Consider the following 19,475-nt stretch of genomic DNA (forward strand, 5'->3'; position numbering starts at 1 on the left):
ATGAGAAGGAACTGTGAAGGTAGGAGGAGCTCTGAGGCCCAGAGGAGATGAGTGGCAGAGAAATAAATTTATTGTTGTTGTTGTTATTATCATTATCATTATCATTATCATTATTATTATTACCTGTTACATGTGGCTTGGCTCCCTGGATTGACATCTCCACAGATGTTGACAGCTTGGCAGGTCCTCAACTGTAACCCCCCAGGGCCAACCCCTGGGACATGTGGAAGAGGCATGTCTGCATCCAACCTGGGTCAAAAGAAGAGAGAGGGGAGTAATATGCTCTTTTTTCTCCAGGAGAGCAGGGAAAGGGACCTCACACAGAGCCCTCTCTGACAGTTGTTTTTCTAAGGTCCAAGTCCCTGCAGCTCTGCAGACTTAGCTCCTTTTCATGCTGCAGGAGCCCCAAATGGATGGTTTGTGCACAGCCTTTGGTTTTAAGGGAAATGGGTCTAGCAGGCTTCAGCCTGCACAGGGCAGGAGCCTAGTGATATTTATTTTGCATTCTTTCTTTGCACCATCTCTGCGTGTGACCCTTGATAAGAAGGTTCCTGCCCCAAGGCCTTACAATCTTTAATATGACACGGGCAGGTAACCATGAAAGGTTGAGGTCCAGGCTGGATCCAGATTCTTCCCTCGAAGCAGACCTTAGTGTCGAGTTCTCCCCTGCTTCAAAGATACCTTCTTTCTTCCAGGATCTCCTGTCTTCACTGTTGTGGCTGCTGCCAAATGCAACAGGTAAGAGGAAGGAAAGATTTGCATAGGGTGGGGAGAACCCCTTACAAGTTGAGCGTAAGTGTTCATGCTGTGGAGGCAGTTCTGAAAAAAGGCTTACACTAATAAGATGAGTTTGGGAACTGGGAGCCTTCCTACAGGGGTTGCTTGACTACAACTCCCATTGTCCTTGACCACTATCCTTTCCCCCCTGCTTTTTAAATAAAAAGGAACAGCTTGAGGATTCCCCAGCGATGCCGTCAACAAGCTCCCCGCCGGCTGGAAGAAGGAAGAGGCATTGGGTGATGGTGCAAAGATGAATTCCAGAGCATTTTGATCTCAACTGAAGGACTGTGTTCCAGTTTCTGATTTTTCAGCTGCTGGAGCATTTGAAAGCTGTGGTGTGATACATTGAGGCTTTACAAATGTGAAGAGCGAACTTTTCCCTGTTCATCCTTTGGACACACCGGATAATTTTGTTGTTGTTGTTGCTAAATCAAGATAAGATGAATTTTTCTACTCTGAGAAAAATTCCGGGGCTGCATGCACAGCTGAAGCTGCAGATGGAATTCCAAGCAGTGAAGCAGGTCTAGCATCTTCCTTTCCTTCCTAGTTCTAACTTGTCCCTGGATATCTGGAAAGGCAACTGTGACTGCATTGGTTTTGAGGATATTCTGAACGACCCGGCACACAGTGAAGGAATGGGAGATCCTCATCTTTTGGTTGAACACAAACTTGGTTTCTTATAATGCGCACATCCTCCATCCTTCTGTTCATGGAAATGTTTCTTACCTGTGTCCCTGTAGGTTCAAGTAAACAATATTAAACGGTAGTCGTACAGCGCTTGTTTTGATACACACAATCTCTCACCTATCTTGATAAAAAAGGCACATTAAATGCTTAGATATATTACTTTTGTTCTGTGTTTACTGCCAGTACAAATGTCTTGTAATTGGGTATTTTTCTTTTAACAAATTGGGAAATACGTCTCTATTCAGGGTAATTACTGTTTCATGTCTGCAACTGTGGAACTGTAGACATTAAAAAGTCTATAGAAAGGGGACATTTTAGATTGAATGTTCTTGTTCTTTGCCATATATAACCCAGGTATTTGCTGTTTAATCTTTCTTTCCTTGTGCTTGATGACTTGACATGCTATCTTTAAAAAACAATGAATAAAATTTTCTATAAATGCAAACACACACACACACACACAAAAACCTGAGCTCCCCGCTGGTGCAACGCAAACTCTGAAGAGTTTGAGCTGTTGCAATTTGGGAAATGAGCCCTGGCACTAGAGGGAGAGATCCGCTCACCAGCACACACCCTCTAAGACTCTCACCAGAGCGAGAAAACTTCCCAAATTAAATCAAAATAAGGAGAGAGAATTCAAAGAATTAGTGGAACAATTCTTGAAAAGTGTCAGGGGTGAAATAAGGGAGTCCAGACCACGTGGGGGAAATCGGACTGGAAAGAAATACAACTAAACCTTTAGTCTCAGAGTATATGGGCATAGAAGGGATCACAGAATTATGGAGCTGGAAGGGACCACAAGGATCATCTAGTCCAACCCCCTGCAATGCAGGAATCTTTTTGTCCAACGTGGGGCTTGAACCCACAACCATGAGATTAAGAGTCTCATGCTCTACTGACTGAGCTATCCAGGATGATTGTTCTGTAATGGAGCTCAGCACATGTCCAGGTAAAATTTTTATCTAATACAATCCAAGGCTGGTATTGATAGAATCCCAACAAAAATTAAAACCTGCTTCTTGTTCTTCTGAAGCCTTTCAAATGATAAATATTCATTTGGGTCGTGACAATCCATCATAGGATGTAATGCAGATGCTTTCAAAAAGTGTATTTTGCTGCCACCACGTGGCCAGAGCTGGTTTCAGTTATCGCGTCCCTTGAATCCAGCTTTCCAAATTGACGCTTCTGAGATTGTGACACCCTGATCCAAAATGCTATGCTACTCACCTCAGTGATATTCTGAAAGCAGCTCTGGGTCCAGCTTGTAATGCAGCTTGATAATAACGCATCAGGTCATGAGTGTTCAATTGGCGTATTTATAATCCAGGTATTGATTCAATGGACCACATTCTCTTAGATTGCCCTTCTCTTAGATTGTCCTCACCAACTGATGCTGAGCAAAATGTTGGACTTCCAGCCTAGAACTCCGAGAAGAGGTCAAATGACGTTTCTCCTGGCAGATCGGGACAAAGATATTACTCCTTTAGTAGCCTCCTTTTTAGCAACAATCTTACCTGAAAGGTCCATCCTTTCAGGGAACAGACAGGGAGAAGCAGAATATCTAAGTGCACACGATCACAGTGTGACCTTATGACCCTCAACAGCTTATGACCCTTATGACCCTCAACAGCTTCACCCCTGTCCTTTTAATTATCCCAGTGACTTGAAATGTTTTATCCTGTGATGCCAAGAAAGGTATTTGATTAATCCAGGTATCCTCTTCAGAAATAATGCATTATCCAGACTCGTGAGGCAACCCAATGGGTCCCAGCACAACTTCCACAACTGCTTGAGGTCCCTCTTTCTTCCGAATCCTTGATCTCTCTTCCCCTGCCTACTCTTCTGACTTGGCTTCTAGCTGTTGATGTTACCTGGATGTCAAGACGGATGAATGACACAGCGAGAAAACAACTAAAAAGTAGTCCAGCTGGTGGAGATACAGGTTTCTGCCATGGCTGCACCTCACCCACTGCAAATAAGGATCCTGTGTATTTCTGCATTTTTATGTTCTGTCTGCTGTACACAGCCCAGAAAGCTTTCCTTTAAATTGCTCTGTTAGCACACAGGTAATTGCAAGGATAACACAGGTTCACCTGACCTGCTGGAGCTACAGCATGCAATTGATAAATTGCAATTCCTGTCCCTGATTTGCACCCATTGCTATTACATGGCTAAGTGGTTGTGTGAAGCCTCACTTGATGCTCACTATGCACTGCTTGGGGGCTATATTTTGCGGCTCTATGTCTGCATTCAAACAATTGCTGTATTGTTTTTAATATTTGGTTGGAAGCCATCCAGAGTGCCTGGGGAAACCCAGCCAGATGGGCAGGGTATAAATTATTATTATTATTATTATTATTATTCAGCAACTGTGGTATTAGATCATACAGGGTCATTTGTGGATAATGCCCAATTCTGAATAATGCCAGCAGTTCTGCATGTACTTGCCAGTGCTGAGAGTTCATTGTTTTCGAAATCCGCCAAAAGTGAAATCCCAAGACTATGAAGAGTTCTTCAACGAGGGAAGAACAGAATAAAAGACAAGGGTTTGATGCAAATGCAGCAAGTCACATTTTGGGATGTTTTTGGAGCACCACCACCTGGCAGGCACATTAGGATTTTGAAACAACACACCTTGCCATTGTGTGTGTCTGTGTAGAATTGTGTTCTTGTTGCAACTGATGTACAAAACAACACAAACTACAGAAGGTATAAAGGTAAAGGTAAAGGGACCCCTGACCATTAGGTCCAGTCGTGGCCGACTCTGGGGTTGCAGCGCTCATCTCGCTTTATTGGCCGAGGGAGCCGGCGTACAGCTTCCGAGTCATGTGGCCAGTATGACTAAGCCACTTCTGGCGAACCAGAGCAGCGCACGGAAACGCCATTTACCTTCCCACTGGAGTAGTACCTATTTATCTACTTGCACTTTGACGTGCTTTTGAACTGCTAGGTTGGCAGGAGCAGGGACTGAGCAACGGGAGCTCACCCCGTCGCGGGGATTTGAACCGCCGACCTTCTGATCGGCAAGTCCTAGGCTCTGTGGTTTAACCCACAGCGCCACCCGCATCCCAACAGAAGGTATAATAGGGTACAAAATCCAGCTTCCTGCTAATCTTACCTTTTAAAAAATATGTAAATAAATAAAAGGCAGATTTCTAGTCCTTTTTTAAGATATTTATTAAGGTTTTCAATTTTTTATGCAAACAAAAAACAAACAAAAAAATTAAAAAGACATATAGTTCATAATTCATAATTTTCAATAACATATTTCTCTGACCTCCTCATACCTCCCCTTCTTGTATTCCATTTCAAATTATTTGTTCAGCAAATCCTTAACTTAAAGCATTACAGCTTATAATAACACCTTGTTTTCTATCCAATCATTTTTTTCATATTCCTTTATACCATTACAGCTAGAATCCACTCAATTTCAATCCAGCATCATTCAACATTCCTTAATTTTACAATATTTCGGTAAGTAGTCCTTAAATTTTTTCCAATCTTCTTCTGCCGACTCTTCTCCCTGGTCACGGATTCTGCCAGTCATTTCTGCCAATCCCATACAGTCAATCAGTTTCATCTGCCATTCTTCCAGAGTGGGTAAATCTTGCGTCTTCCAATACTTTGCGATGAGTATTCTTGCTGCTGTTGTGGCATACATAAAAAACGTTCTATCCTTCTTTGACACCAATTGGCCGACCATGCCCAGGAGAAAGGCCTCTGGTTTCTTCAAGAAGGTATATTTAAATATACCTCAAATTTTGGACAAAATGGACTGTTTCAAGAAGTGGCAGAAAGACATTTCTAAATTTGTCTGGCAGGGCAAGAAGCCTATAATAAAATTCAAGATATTAACTGATGTAAAGGAAAGAGGTGGATTTGCCCTGCCAGACTTCAAACTTTATTATGAATCAGCAGCATTCTGCTGGTTGAAAGACTGGCTGCTTCTTGAGAATACAGACATTTTGGATTTAGAAGGTTTTAACAATGTATGCATATTTGTGGTACAACAAGGTTAAAGCACATAAAGCTTTTAAAAACCATATTGTCAGGAGAGCATTGTTTAATGTTTGGATTAGATATAAGGATTTATTGCAAAATAAAACCCCAAGGTGGTTGTCACCAATGGCGGCTAAGGCTCAGAAAAAACTTAACATGGAGGCCAAATGGCCAAAATATTGGAAAATTTTGGAGCAAGAAGGGGACAGACTGAAATTGCAGAGTTTTGAGAAATTAAAAGATAAAGTGTGAGATTGGCTTCATTATTATCAGATAATGGAGGTTTACAATTTGGATAAGAAAGTTGGTTTCCAGGTGGAAAAATCTAAATTGGAAACAGAATTGTTAGAACCCAAAACTAAGACTTTGTCAAAAATGTATAACTTGCTGCTGAAATGGAACACTCAGGATGAGACGGTTAAATCTGTAATGATTAAATGGGCACAAGACGTTGGACATAATATTATGTTTGCTGACTGGGAACAGTTGTGGACCACCGGGATTAAATTTACGGCATGTAATGCCTTAAGAGAAAATATTATGAAAATGATGTATAGGTAGTACATGACCCCAGTCAAGCTTGCAAAAATCTATCATTTGCCCGATAACAAATGTTGGAAATGTAAAGAAAATGAAGGTACATTCTTTCACCTTTGGTGGACGTGCCCTAGGATTAAGGCTTTCTGCGAAATGATATACAATGAGTTGAAAAAGGCAGATTTCTAGTCCTTGTGGTCTTTGAAAACTTGAAATTGTGTGGAGAATGCCTGATAAAGTCACAGACACCAGACAGGTTACTGAATAAGAGTTTTGGGGGGTTGTGGGTGGGGCTTTCACATCCTTGGAATGCCCAGAAGGAACAAACTTACAATGCATCTGAACAGAATCAGAATGTTCTGCAAAAGGAGGAGTTATGCAGATGGGCTCAGTTAGATCCCCAATCATCTTTTCTTGCCAGTTTTAAAATGGCGTTAAATGTTTTTGCACAATCGCTGGTAGGGCTGCACTTGAAAGAAAATGAGAGATTGTTTGGGGTGGAGAGTGCTTAGAGAGCACAACCAGGGCAGGGTACAAATAACTATTATTATTATTATTATTATTATTATTATTATTATTATTATTATTATTATTAGTCTACACTAACCAGCAATTGCTCTGAATGTCTCAGGGCAGCAGTATTTCCACAAACACAAACGGCTTTAGCCCATGGGTAGGCAAACTAAAGCCCAGGAGCCGGAGCCGGCCCAATCGCCTTCTCAATCCGGCCCATGGATGGTCTGGGAATCAATGTGTTTTTACATGAGTAGAATGTGTCCTTTTATTTAAAATGCATCTCTGGGTTATTTGTGGGACATAGGAATTCATTCATATATTTTTTTTCAAAATATAGTCTGGCCCCCCACAAGGTCTGAGGGACAGGATACCGGTCCCTGCTGATAAAGTTTGCTGACCTCTGCTAGCCATCGAGGTCCCCAATCCAGGCACGTTTTCCTTGGAAGGAAACCCCATGGAACTGTTGGAATTTATTTCTAAGTAGAAGACTTAGGACTGGAGACCACCCTTTCCCTCCAGATGTTGCCCAAATTGGTTGTTTATTCTATTCTATTCTATTCTATTCTATTCTATTCTATTCTATTCTATTCTATTCCACATTGAACTCCCTAAAACAATTCTCATCTTAAGTCTGCATTATACCTCCTGCATCAATTTTGAGCTTTTCCATCATGCCCACTTTCCCTCCCCACTGCACCCCACCCTGTTACTCTGCTTCCCCTCCAGTTCACTCAGAGTAACATTCCTGGGTATTCCCAAATCTTATTTACCATGCTGTGACATTGTAGGTGGTGCTGATAAAGATATCCCCAAATGGCAGCTTTATTTCTTTCCCAAAAATGGACCAGGGCTCCTGCCCACCCATTCCTGCATCCACACAGCTGCAAGACGTCCAGAAATCAGCATCCCAGAAGCTGACCGCTTCTTCTTGCACTGCTTCCCAATCAGCATCCCTCTCTTTACACATGAGGTGTCCGCTGCAGCGGGCAAGGGCGGCCCTTCCCTGGGCACACAGCAGCAAGACATCTTAGCTGCTTTGACGGGGGGGGGGGGAGAGACTCTTTTCCCAGCCAGAAGGGGAAAAGCGGGGGGTAAAGTTGGGCAATAATAATAATAATAATAATAATAATTTTCAGGTGCTGGAATGGAGTTGTGGAGAATTCTGGCTGAAGAAAAGCACTGCTGCTCCCTGCAATCATCCTGTTTGAAGAAGCACTTCAGCTTCCCATTCTGGGTTCCTAGGAAATGGGTGTGAGGAAGCTGCAGGTTCCTCATCCCTGTTCTAAAAAGCAGGTGTCTTCCCCCCCATGATCCTGGGAACTGTAGTTTGGTAGGGGCTCTGGGAACAGCTCCCATTAGCAGAGATCCGTGGAGTCCTAGGAACTCAGTCATGAGGAGGAGCCAGGAAGGTAGGAGGAGCTCAGATGCCAGGTTCTTGATTTGGAGAGGGAACCCTTGCCTTGGAAATGGAAAACCATTGGGTGTTGAGTGTCCCAGGACTGTGCCTTGCCTTCAAGGGGGACGCCTGGGAGGTGGGGTTTGGTTCTGCTCAAGCTCTAACAGATGACCATATATTGGAGGACAGGAAGGGATTCCCCTCAGATCAGATTGGCTCAGGCATATCTGAGAAGAGCCAGCAGATGTAGCAACAGTTAGACTGGGAGCAGCTGGCAGGACCACAGAACACCAGTCCTAAAGGATCTACAGTGGCTCCCAGTACGTTTGCTAGAACAATTCAAAGTGTGGATTCTGTATACCTGAAGAAGGGTTGCCAGCTGCTCCTTAAAAAACAGAATTTTAAAATCCCATCCTTGACAGAAACTTAAAAGGATAGGGATCAGGCTGCAAAACCTTGTTTTGAGCAAGTCCAGCCATGAAGCTAGCTGCCTTCCCTCCCTTTTCCCCACTTAAGAAAGAATCAGGCATGAACATGGGATCTTTAAAAATAAGCTTTATTTACTTTATAAATCATGCACCAGTTCACATCAATAGTGGCGTTAAAAACTGTGCAGCCAAAATAGTGTTATACATTTGCCGGAGACTCCCCCCCCAAACCCCAGAAATACACAAAAGGTAGATTTTTGATTAATTCTGATATCAATGAAAGTACAGGCTGCACAACTGTGCCGGACAAAGAATTCCTGGGCTGACTTTTGCACGCCAGGCTGGCCCGTCTAGCAAAGGGCAAATCTGTTAACACTCCTGAGCTTGCTGGGCACATGACCCAAGGGGAAGTGGGAATGAGCCCCAAAGATATGGTGGGTACACAGCCCATGGTTTCAAGGGAAAGGTCTCTAGTGGGCTTTAGCTCACACAGAGCAGAAGTGTAGTGAGATTTATTTTGTATTATTTCTTTCCACCATCACTGCGTGTGACCCTTTGAAAAGAGGTTCCTTAAACTCTTTAATTTGAGGCAAGGAGGCAACAGCGAAAGGCTGAGGGTCCAGGTGGTCCCTGAGTCCTGCTGAAAAACCTAATCTGTCAGTTTAGACTTCTGGCTTCCCTGGCATTTCCCATATGTATCCTCTGGGACAACACTGGGCCTCTACCACCACTGGCTATTCCTGGTCTCAGCTCACAGTTCCCAGATGGACGCAGAGTACAACTACGAGCATTAAAAACTCAGGAGCCACCAGCAACTTCATGCCCTGCGAGTTTGCCCAGCAGCATGGTGTGGCGATGCAATAATTGGGGAATCTGCAGACAGTGAGAGCCCATTCACATGAGAGCCCATACTGTATCCTGCTTCCTCCACAGGGCCAGGCCTCCAGGGATGAGGCTCCAGCTCCAGCTTCCAGGATGGAGAGCAAGATAACATCCCGGCGGTTCCCGGCTGACGTCCCTCGCACCTCTTCCCCACTGCCCCTTCTCCGTGGGGCATGGCTCCTTCCCGGCCCTGTTTCGCGCAGAAGCAGCAGGCAAAGTTTCATCCCATTAAAACAGCCTCTTGAGTTAAATCAGAGAGGGAGGAGACTTTGGCTGCTGCTTCCGTGCTAGGCTGGTCGGGACGGAGCCCAGACGCCCGTACGGAGGCCAAGTGCAAAGATCAGGTAAGTGGAAATGCCCCCTTCCCAGGTCCCCCTCCCTCCTGCCCCAGACTGGGCTTGCGTGGCTGGGAGCTAGGAGCCTGCTGATGTCTCCGTTTTCTTTGCAGGGAGGGAGCCTTTCCCCAACATATACTTTGTTCTGGTCAAATCCCTGGAGAGATGTGACGACCCTCAGGTACTGGGGCAGGGGGAACAAAGGGGTCATTCCATAGTTTTTTGGCCCATCACAGCCCATTCTCATATGATGTCCTGCTTCCTCCACAGGGCCACACCTCCACGGATGAGGCTCCAGCGACAGGATTATTAACAAGAGACCATCGTGGCGGTTCCCGGCCCCTGATCCTCGCCTGCCTCACCCTCCATCCGTTCCCCGTGCGGGCATGGCTCCTTCCCGGCCCTACTTGGTGCAGAAGCAGCAGCCAAGGTTTCCACCCATCAAGAACACCTCCAGAGTTATTCCGGAGCTGGGGGAGACTTGGGTTGCTGCCTCTGTGCCAGGCCGGCCAGGACGGAGCCCAGACGCCCGTACGGAGGAGTTCAGGGTGGGGCAGCTTATAAGATCAGGTAGGAGGAAATGCCCCCTTCCCAGGTCCCCCCCTCCTGCCCCAGACTGGGCTAGTGTGGCTGGGAGCCAGGCGCCTGCTGATGTCTCCGTTTGTTTTGCAGCAAGGAGAAGGTTCAGCCTGGGAGCCGCTGCATCACAGGAGGGACTGGAGCCCAGACAAAGGCCTCTCACCCCAGAGGTACTGGGACAGGGGGAAGGACAAAGACCCCCGTAGGGAGGCCAAGTGGGGAAAGGCTCAGAGTTCAGGTAGGGGGAAATGCCAATTGCGTGCTGGAGTGGGGGGGGGGGAGCTTTTCCCTGCGCTGCTGCCAGGCTGCTCTGTTTCACGCAGGAGAAGGAAGGATGTGGAAGAGTGAGGAAGGGAGGGAGCTGGGAAGGCAGACTGGTGAGGAGGGGGGAATATTGAGGGCAATGTGCCCCAGAAGGAAATAATTTCGGACGGCCCACGGGACCCCTGTACCCTAGAGAGTACAATGTCCTTCCTTCGCAGGGCCGTGGTTTGGGGAAACCTCCAATAGCCCAGCAGCATCCCAGCGGTGCAGGGAAACCCACCAAAATCCGGAGGTATGTTGTGACCTAGTGTGGCAGGGGAAGTGATTCTCAGTGATTTTGCCAGCTGGAGGAGGAAGGTCTGATTTACAGATTCCTATAGTTTTATGGAGAGGGTTTCTCTGTGGTCCACCTGGCCAGGACAAGGAGTGGGATCCTCTGCCAAGGCTGCGCTAGGGCAGTTTTAGGATGGCACGACTGGGGCACTCACGCTGGGCACCACGCTGCAGAGGGGGCTAAAACTATGCGGAAGAACAAGAGGGAGGGGTGCCAAATTGTAGGGTGGTACAGGCAGGACCGTAGCTAGGGGGTGGTGAGGTGGGCCCCCAACAGGTGAGGGGTGGGGCACAAAATCGGCTCAAAAATATGTCCATAAATATGTCTCAATAGATAGATGATAATAATCAATATTATCATCTATATATTTATCTGGAACTCCTCCAAGCAATCAGACTAACGGAGCTTGTTTCTTCCTTAGACGAGAGGCCCGCCAGAACGAGGGGGAAAGGCTCCCACTTCAGGTAAGTGGAAATGCCAGCTGAGTGCCCCATATTTTAGGAATGCTTCCTTCCCGTGTCCCCCCTCCCTCATGCGCCAGACTGGTGCTATCATCTGGGATCCAGGCGCTTGCTGGTTCCTCCATTTTCTCTGCAGGGAGGGAGCCTTTCCCCAATGTTTACATCGTACTGGCAAAATCCCTGGAGGGATGTGGTGAACATCAGGTACTGGGACAGCAGGAAGGGGTCCTTGTGGAACTTCTTTTAGGGGGTCATCAAAAATGGGGCAGTAGTTTTTCATATGCCCCAGCCCCTTCTCATCAGATGCTTCCTGCTTCCTCCACAGGACCACGCCTCCAGGGATGAGGCTCCAGCGCCTGCTCCTGGGACGAAGAACAACAGACCATCACGGCGGTTCCCGGCCCCTGATCCTCGCCTGCCTCACCCTCCATCTGTTCCCCGTGCGGGCATGGCTCCTTCCCGGCCCTACTTGGCGCAGAAGTAGCAGCCAAGGTTTCCCCCCATCAAGAACACCTCAAGAGTTATTCTGGAGCCGGGGGAGACTTGGGCTGCTGCCTCTGTGCCAGGCCGGCCAGGACGGAGCCCAGACACCCATACGGAGGAGGTCAGGTTGGGGCAGCTGATAAGATCAGGTAGGAGGAAATGCCCCTTTCCCAGGTCCCCCCCCCTGCCCCAGACTGGGCTATCGTGCCTGGGAGCCAGGTGCCTGCTGAAGTCTCCGTTTGTTTTTCAGGGAGGAGAAGGTTCAGGCTGGGAGCCGCTGCATCACGGGAGGGACTGGAGCCCAGACAAAGGCCTCTCACCCCAGAGGTACTGGGACAGAGGGAAGGACAAAGACCCCCATAGGGAGGCAAAGTGTGGAAAGGCTCAGAGTTCAGATAGGGGGAAATGCCAATTGAGTGCTGGAGTGGGGGGGGAGCAGGCCTGTCTCTCCCCAGCCTCTCGCCCCCTCCTTCCAAGCCAGGGGTCTGGCCATTATGTGTCCAGGCAGGAGCAGCGATCGTTGGCATCCAATGGTGACATGGGCATGGGCAGCCAGGCAGGGGAGCTTGTTGTGTCCCCCTCCTTCCCTGGGTCAGCTGGCCAGACACCCTCGCCAGTGGGTGTACTTTGTTCTGGCCAAATCCCTGGAGAGACGTGAGGACCCTCAGGTACTGGGGCAGAAGGAAGGAAGGGGTCCTTTTGAAACATGTTTGGGGAGTCGTAGGAACACTGTCCCCTGTGGCTGTTGCCCAAGCCGCCCTTATAAAAAGAACAGGTAAGAGGAAGGAAAGATTTGCATGGGGCTGGGAGGACACCCTACAAGTTGAGCGTCAACAGAGAATGGAAGAACCTTCCTGCATGAGAGGAGAAAAGAGATGGTCTCGTCCGGAAGTGGATTCCTCCACAGGGCCACGCTTCCAGAGAATGGTCTCCATCGCCACTTCCCAAGCTGATGGACAAGAGCCAAACTCCGTCATCTGTGGCATTCCAGTCTTGCATTTCTGGATTGACTCCCAAAATATGTGTGAGCAGGAAAGAGTGATAACATGCACCAGCTCCTTGATTAAGAACTTCTCTCAACATTTGAACTTTGATGTGAGTAAGCAGGTCTCAAGGTGACTTCTGGACTAAGGCTTAATGCTGAAAATTCAGATTTATATTTTCATAGGGCCACGCTTCCAGAGAATGGTCTTCGTCACCACTTCCCAAGCTGCTAGACAAGAGCCAAACTCAGTATTACGTGACATTTCGGTCTTGCTTTTCTGGATTGCAAAGTCCTTCCATGTCGCTGGAGGAATCCATGCTACTCAGTGCCTTGCAAGTTTTCTGGGATGTCCCGGTTGCTGTCTGAATGTGCCCTTCCCTGAAAGCGGAGAGCAGCATGACTGGCACATGTTAAAACTAAACAAAGAAATTAGAGCAACTGGTTGCTTTTGATATGCCAACGATCAAATAATATTTCATAATAAATAGTGTTAAAAAGGAAAAAACCAAGCTGTTTTCTTTCCTTCTCTGACTGCTACTGGGAGCTCTGCTTAAGAAGGCTGGAGCCATCTGGTTTTCATCAGCACTTTCTTCTTGGAGTCCTTGAAGCTGCAGGTGAAGTCACTCCCCCTTCTCCCCCTTCAGGCTGCTGTTCAGCAGGTGAAGCAGATTCCTGCCCCATGACACTATCCCCCTCCCCAAGGTATGCCTCCACCTGCTGGGTGGGTGCCGGCTTTTGGGGAGCACAATGGTGGAAGTGATGGACCAACTGGGGGGAGGGGGAGCATCTTCCCATGCAAGGCATCTTCCCAGAAGGATTTTCCATGAAGGCCATGAAATTTGCCGTAGACCCCAAATCTATCATCTTCTTCTTTGGTGATCACTTGTAGCCGAGTAAGATTGTCTTCCATGAACACGGTCTTAACAGTGAGTCCATAATGGACTGTGGAGGCCAATTCTGGATCCACACATCCTTCCACAGTGGGGACATAGGTTTCTGGGTGGGAGTTGATGACAGTGAGGGTTTGCCAAGCATGCCTTCCTCTTAGCTTGTTTCTCCCTTTCGTCCTGAGTTTGAGTGTCTTCAAAGTCCATGACACCGTTGGTAAAGGCTGTTCTCCACTTGGAGCGTTCGCAGGGCAGCATTTCCCAATTGCTTAGACAACATTTCTTTTAGATCTGCCTTGAGAGGGTCTTTAAACTTCTTTCGTTGACCACCAGCATTACATTTCTAAGTTGCTTGGGAAGATGATATCAGGCATAGCCCAGGCCTGTAAAGCTGCTTCCCACGTAACTGGAGGGGGTGGTGTGAGGCATCTGGGCATTAGGAAAACAAGCCAAGCCTGGCTCCGTGGCCCTCCTAAATTGAGGTTATTCTGTTCCTGGGCAGCTGGCAGAGCCCCTCTTCACTGGGCATGGGACTGCCACATTCCCCGGCCTCCACGGGAGACTCACAGTCCCTCTCTGTGCCTCTGTTCCTTTTTGGCCACCATCAAAGGACTCTCATACTGATCCTAAGCTGAAGAGATGCCCAGCCCAGCTGGCCTCCCCCTCCAGAACCCACCGCTCTCAACCGACTCTCAACTGCCTGCCCTCCAACATTCAAACTCCCTTTCCAAGCCTCCTCCAATCATCTCTCTCCCCCAGAATTCCACGCTCTCTCTTCCCCCCTCCCTCCCTGCTTGACATTCCCTTGGGAATCTGAATACAATCACCTTAATTACAGTATTATGCACAATATTGTTATAGATTGAGGGAGGATCCCACTAAACCCTAGAAATTAATAAATGGTGGGGTTTGGGATTATTTGGGATGTGAAGGGAGAAATACAAGCTGCAGAAGAATTCCTGGGCTAGCCTACGCAAAAGGACCTGGCCAAGCGAGGGTCTTTAAGAAACAATTCAAGGACAAGGAGAGCCTAACTGGAAATGCAAAATAATTCCTTCTCCCTTGCCCTGCAGTGTGAACAGAGATGGGGGATTTGAAAGGGGCCAGTATAATGGTGTGTGGTGAGGAAATGATCCCTAAATGATTGTCAGGGGTTTTGGGAATTGTAGTTCTGCGAGAGGAAAGCCCCAAATCACAGGATCATTTGGGGGACGTCATGTGATTTAAATTCTCATTGGATGCACTTTAAATCATAGGATCAAAGAATTGTGGAGTTGGGAGGGACCCGAGGGTCATCTAGACCAACCCCCTGCAATGCAGGAATCTCAGCTAAATCATCCATGGCAGATGGCCATCCCATCTCTGCTCAAAAACCTCAAAGGAAGGAGAGTCTACCACTCTCTGTAGGGATTTCTTCCCACTGTCAAACAGCTCTTCCTGTCAGAAAGTTCCTCCTGAAGTTGAGTTGGAATCTCCTTACTTGTAACTTGAACCCATGGCTTCAGGTCTTGAGGGACTCTGGAGCAGGAGAAAACAAGCTTCCTCCCTCCTCCCTGTTACGGCCCTTGAGATATTGAGAGGGCTGCATGGTGTGGCTCTCATATGCATGTCCTGAGAGAAAGAGAGCAAAACGTTTCTCTCTCTCCACCCCACGGAGAATTACAAGAGGTCAGTGCATCTGGCTGGTAAGAAGATGGTTGGAGTTTGGATGGTCGGAGTTTGGCTGTGGGCAGGATTCTGGCATTCTTAGGGGTTGGACTAGATGACCCTTGGGATCCCTCCCAACTCAACCATGCTATGATTCCATCAAGGAGCTAAAGGAAGGGGCAGGGGAGCAGGATGCAGAACAAGGAGAGGCAAACACACACCCGAACAGCACCCTCTGGCCTGACCCATGCCGGCCTCATCCCAGCACACTTTGCCTGCCCTCCCCCTTTATTGTTCTTCATTCATCTGCCTGACAACCCACATCCTGGCCACTGTTTCCCAACTGATGTCACAAAGTGCTGATTTGCATGCAAGCCTTACAGTGGCCTGCAAGAGGGATGCCTGTCAGATGATGGAGAGAGACTTACAGAGACAAGTGTGGCCATCAGCTATAATGAAAAGGAACTGTGAAGTAGGAGGCACTCTGAGGCCTAGAGGGGAGATGAGTGGCATAGAATTATTATTATTATTATTATTATTATTATTATTATTATTATTATATTAGCGTACCCGTCACTGGTACATGTGGCTTGGCTCCCTGGCTTGACTTGTCCACAGCTGTTGACAGCTGGGCAGGTCCACAGCTGTGATCCCTAGATTATATTTACCACTGTGAATATCTGGTTGGGTACAAGATTGAATCATATGGCCTTTCCATGCCTCTTTTCTCTGAACTTTAAGGCTGCGTACACATCACACCTTGAAGTCATGGGGTCATTCCATTAAATGTCAACCTACAGATTCAATTTCCCTAAAAAAAAAAATTCTAGATCATTTTAAGGAGAATTTCTCAAGGTTTTGGGGTCTTGCCTCTATGTGGGATGGGTTTTAACAGGAAGGATAGTATATGTGAATTGAAATTTATCCCTCCAGATACTCACAGGTCTTGATGAATAGAAGGTAGAGTGAATGTTGGGGGGGGGGGCTGTTGAGAGTAGTGAGTTCTAGGAGGCACTTGGTGGGGGATCTGAAACTGGGCTGTTACTTGGATGTCAAGACGGATGAATGACGCAGCGAGAAAACCACTAAAAAGGAGGCACAGAATGGCAGCTGGAGGAGATACAGGTTTCTGCCATGGCTGCACCTGACCCACTGCAAATAAGGATCCTGTGTATTTCTGCATTTTTATGTTTTGTCTGTTGTACACAGCCCAGAAAGCTTTTCTTTAAATTGCTCTGTTAGCACAGGGATAACACATGTTCACCTGACCTGATGGAGCTACAGCATGCAGAAGGTATAATAGGGTACGAAATCCAGCTTCCTGTTAATCTTACCTTTTTTTAATTTAAAAAAATTAAATGGCAAATTTCTGGTCCTCATGGTCTTTGAAAACTTGAAACTGTGTGGATAACGCCTGATAAAGTCTCAGACACTAGACAGGTTGCTGAATAAGATTTTGGTGGGTTGTGGGTGGGGTTTTCACATCCTTGGAATGCCCAGACGGAACAAACTTACAATGCATCTGAACAGAATCAGAATGTTCTGCAAAAGGAGGAGTTATGCAGATGGGCTCAGTTTGATCCCCAAGCATCTTTTCATGGCAGTTTTAAAATGGCCTTAAAAGTTTTTGCACGGTCACTGGTAGGGCTGCACTTGAAAGAAATTGAGAGATTATTTGGTGTGGGGAGTGCTCAGAGAGCCCTGCCAGGAACAAACTAGATATGAAGTTGAATGCAACAAGTAGCTTTTTAAAATGCAAGGAGGAGAGGGCTGATTGTTATCAGGATCAGAGCAGATTGGAAGGACCTCTCCCCTGTTTCAGTCACAAGGAAAATTCCTCTCTTGAAACTACTATTGACATTGGGATTGGAAAGCCACCACCGGTGCCCAAGGGAGCTTACCTCTCATCAAAGGGTTAAGCTGCTCTCACTCACCCACCCAGCTGCTATTTGCAGTTTTGTAAAAATGGCGCCTGTTAAATGCAAAGACGTATTCAATGTCACTTCCAGTTTCAGCCTCATTGAAAACATATAAACACAGTTTGAGTTCTGTGGTACCAAAAGCAGCAGCAATGGTGTCAAAACCATTAGGAAGGAAGATAATGCAAACATGGTGCGATATGCAAGTAGCATGATAATCAGAGAAATCCCTTTATCGAGTTGTGGCCATAGATATTTCATACTCTGCCACCAAGTCCGGAACAACATCCATCACCCCATTGTCTTTAAACTGACAAGAGGCTTCAGTTTTCCATTGGGATAAAGCCATTTGGGCCCATTTTTGTGGAGCTTGGGATTTTGAGGGGTGGCGATGTGGGAGGGAGAACTTGCAAAGCACAACAATCCCAGACCCCAGAGCTGAAGGACAAAGTTGTAGCACCAATTACCATTTACAAACTGTCTCAATACAAATGTTTTCACCAATAACAATATATGAATAACATAATGTATTACAGCACATTAAAACAACATACAGCTTTGCAAACATAAAGAGCGATTTGGCTTGAACCATATTTTTAAAAAATGTACAAAAAAGGTTGTTTGGGGGGTGGGGAGCGCAGAAGAGAAAAACGTGAGGCCGTCAGTCGCCTTGCTCATTTCGCTCGGTGTGTACAAAGCCAATGCGCAGATGGGAAACCTCTTTTGGATTTTCAAAGTCCAGCAAATCTTAAAAGATGGCGCAATGCCATTAGCAAGGTCACAGTTGGGTCTTGGCCAACAAGAAAAAGAGCAGCAACAGGACTGGTCAATCAAATGTGCACTATTGGCCCCTCTAGGCCTCCTATACTTCCTTGTAAGGGGGTAAAAAAGCTTTTTTTCTCTTCTGGGTCGGTGGTTGAAGGCACCAGAACCAAATCCAGCCCACTGGGAGGTACCTCGTTCATCCACACCACAGGCAAGAGATGCAGACAAAGGACAGATTGAAATTACAGAGTTTTGAGAAATTAAAAGATAAAGTGCGAGACTGGCTTCACTATTATCAGATAATGGAGGCTTACAATTTGGATAAGAAAGTTGGTTTCCAGGTGGAAAAATCCAAATTGGAAACAGAACTGTTAGAACCCAAAACTAAGACTTTGTCAAGGATGTATAACTTGCTGTTGAAATGGAATAATCAGGATGAGACGGTTAAATCTGCAATGATTAAATGGGCACAAGACGTTGGACATAACATTATGTTTGCTGACTGGGAACAGTTATGGACCACAGGTATGAAGTTTACGGCATGTAATGCCTTAAGAGAGAATATTATGAAAATGATATACAGGTGGTACATGACCCCAGTCAAGCTTGCAAAAATCTATCATTTGCCCGATAATAAATGTTGGAAATGTAAGGAAACTGAAGGTACATTCTTTCACCTTTGGTGGACGTGCCCTAAGATTAAGGCTTTCTGGGAAATGATATATAATGAATTGAAAAAGGTATTTAAATATACCTTCTTGAAGAAACCAGAGGCCTTTCTCTTGGGCATGGTCGGCCAGTTGGTGTTAAAAAAGGATAGAACTTTCTTTATGTATGCTACAACAGCAGCAAGAATACTTATTGCCTGGAAGAATGGCAGATGAAGATGATCGACTGTATGGGATTGGCAGAAATGACTGGCAAAATCCGTGACCAGGGAGAAGAGTCGGCGGAAGAAGACTGGAAGAAATTTAAGGACTATTTACAGAAATATTGTAAAATTAAAGAATGTTGAATGATGTTGGATTGAAATTAAGGGATTTCCAGCTGCAATGTTTTGAAATAAGGATTTGCTGAGTAAATAATTTGAATTGGAATACAAGAAGGAGAGTTATGAAGAGGTCAGGGAAATATGTCATTGAAAATTAAGTACTGTGAAAGGTATGTGTTTTTAAACTTTTTTGCTTTTTTCTTTTTGTTTGTATAAAATTGGAAATTTAATAAATATCTTTTTTAAAAAAAGAGATGCAGACAAAGGGGCATTTTGCCAGCAGGCTGGTAGGGGAAACTGCCTTATTATACTGACCGTGGGTCCACACCTTGTTCGGTGTATTGTCTACGCCGACAGGGCTCTGCAGGATTTCAGGCACCAGCATCTCCCAGCCTTATCCGGATGGAATCTGGGCCCTTCTGTCTCCAAAGGAGATGTTCCACCAAGGAGCCACTTTTTAAAGGAGGACCATAGTTGTTATGTTCCCTATGAGATGGTGGCCTAAGGCATGCCTCTCCCCAATGGCTGCAGTTCCCCTGAAACGTAGGAACCGTTGCCTTCACAATAGAGCTTGTCAGATCAGAGAGGGTGTGTGGGTGT

The 19,475-nt window shown here is 46.3% G+C and overlaps 1 pseudogene; it reads left to right on the top strand.

Annotated features, from left to right (window-relative positions):
- Positions 1-963: 963 nt before the first annotated feature.
- Positions 964-1,912, top strand: LOC128399370 (proteasome maturation protein-like; annotated as a pseudogene).
- Positions 1,913-19,475: the final 17,563 nt, after the last annotated feature.

Source organism: Podarcis raffonei, chromosome 13 (assembly GCF_027172205.1).
Source record: "Podarcis raffonei isolate rPodRaf1 chromosome 13, rPodRaf1.pri, whole genome shotgun sequence".
NCBI classification, from domain to species: Eukaryota; Metazoa; Chordata; class Lepidosauria; order Squamata; family Lacertidae; genus Podarcis; species Podarcis raffonei.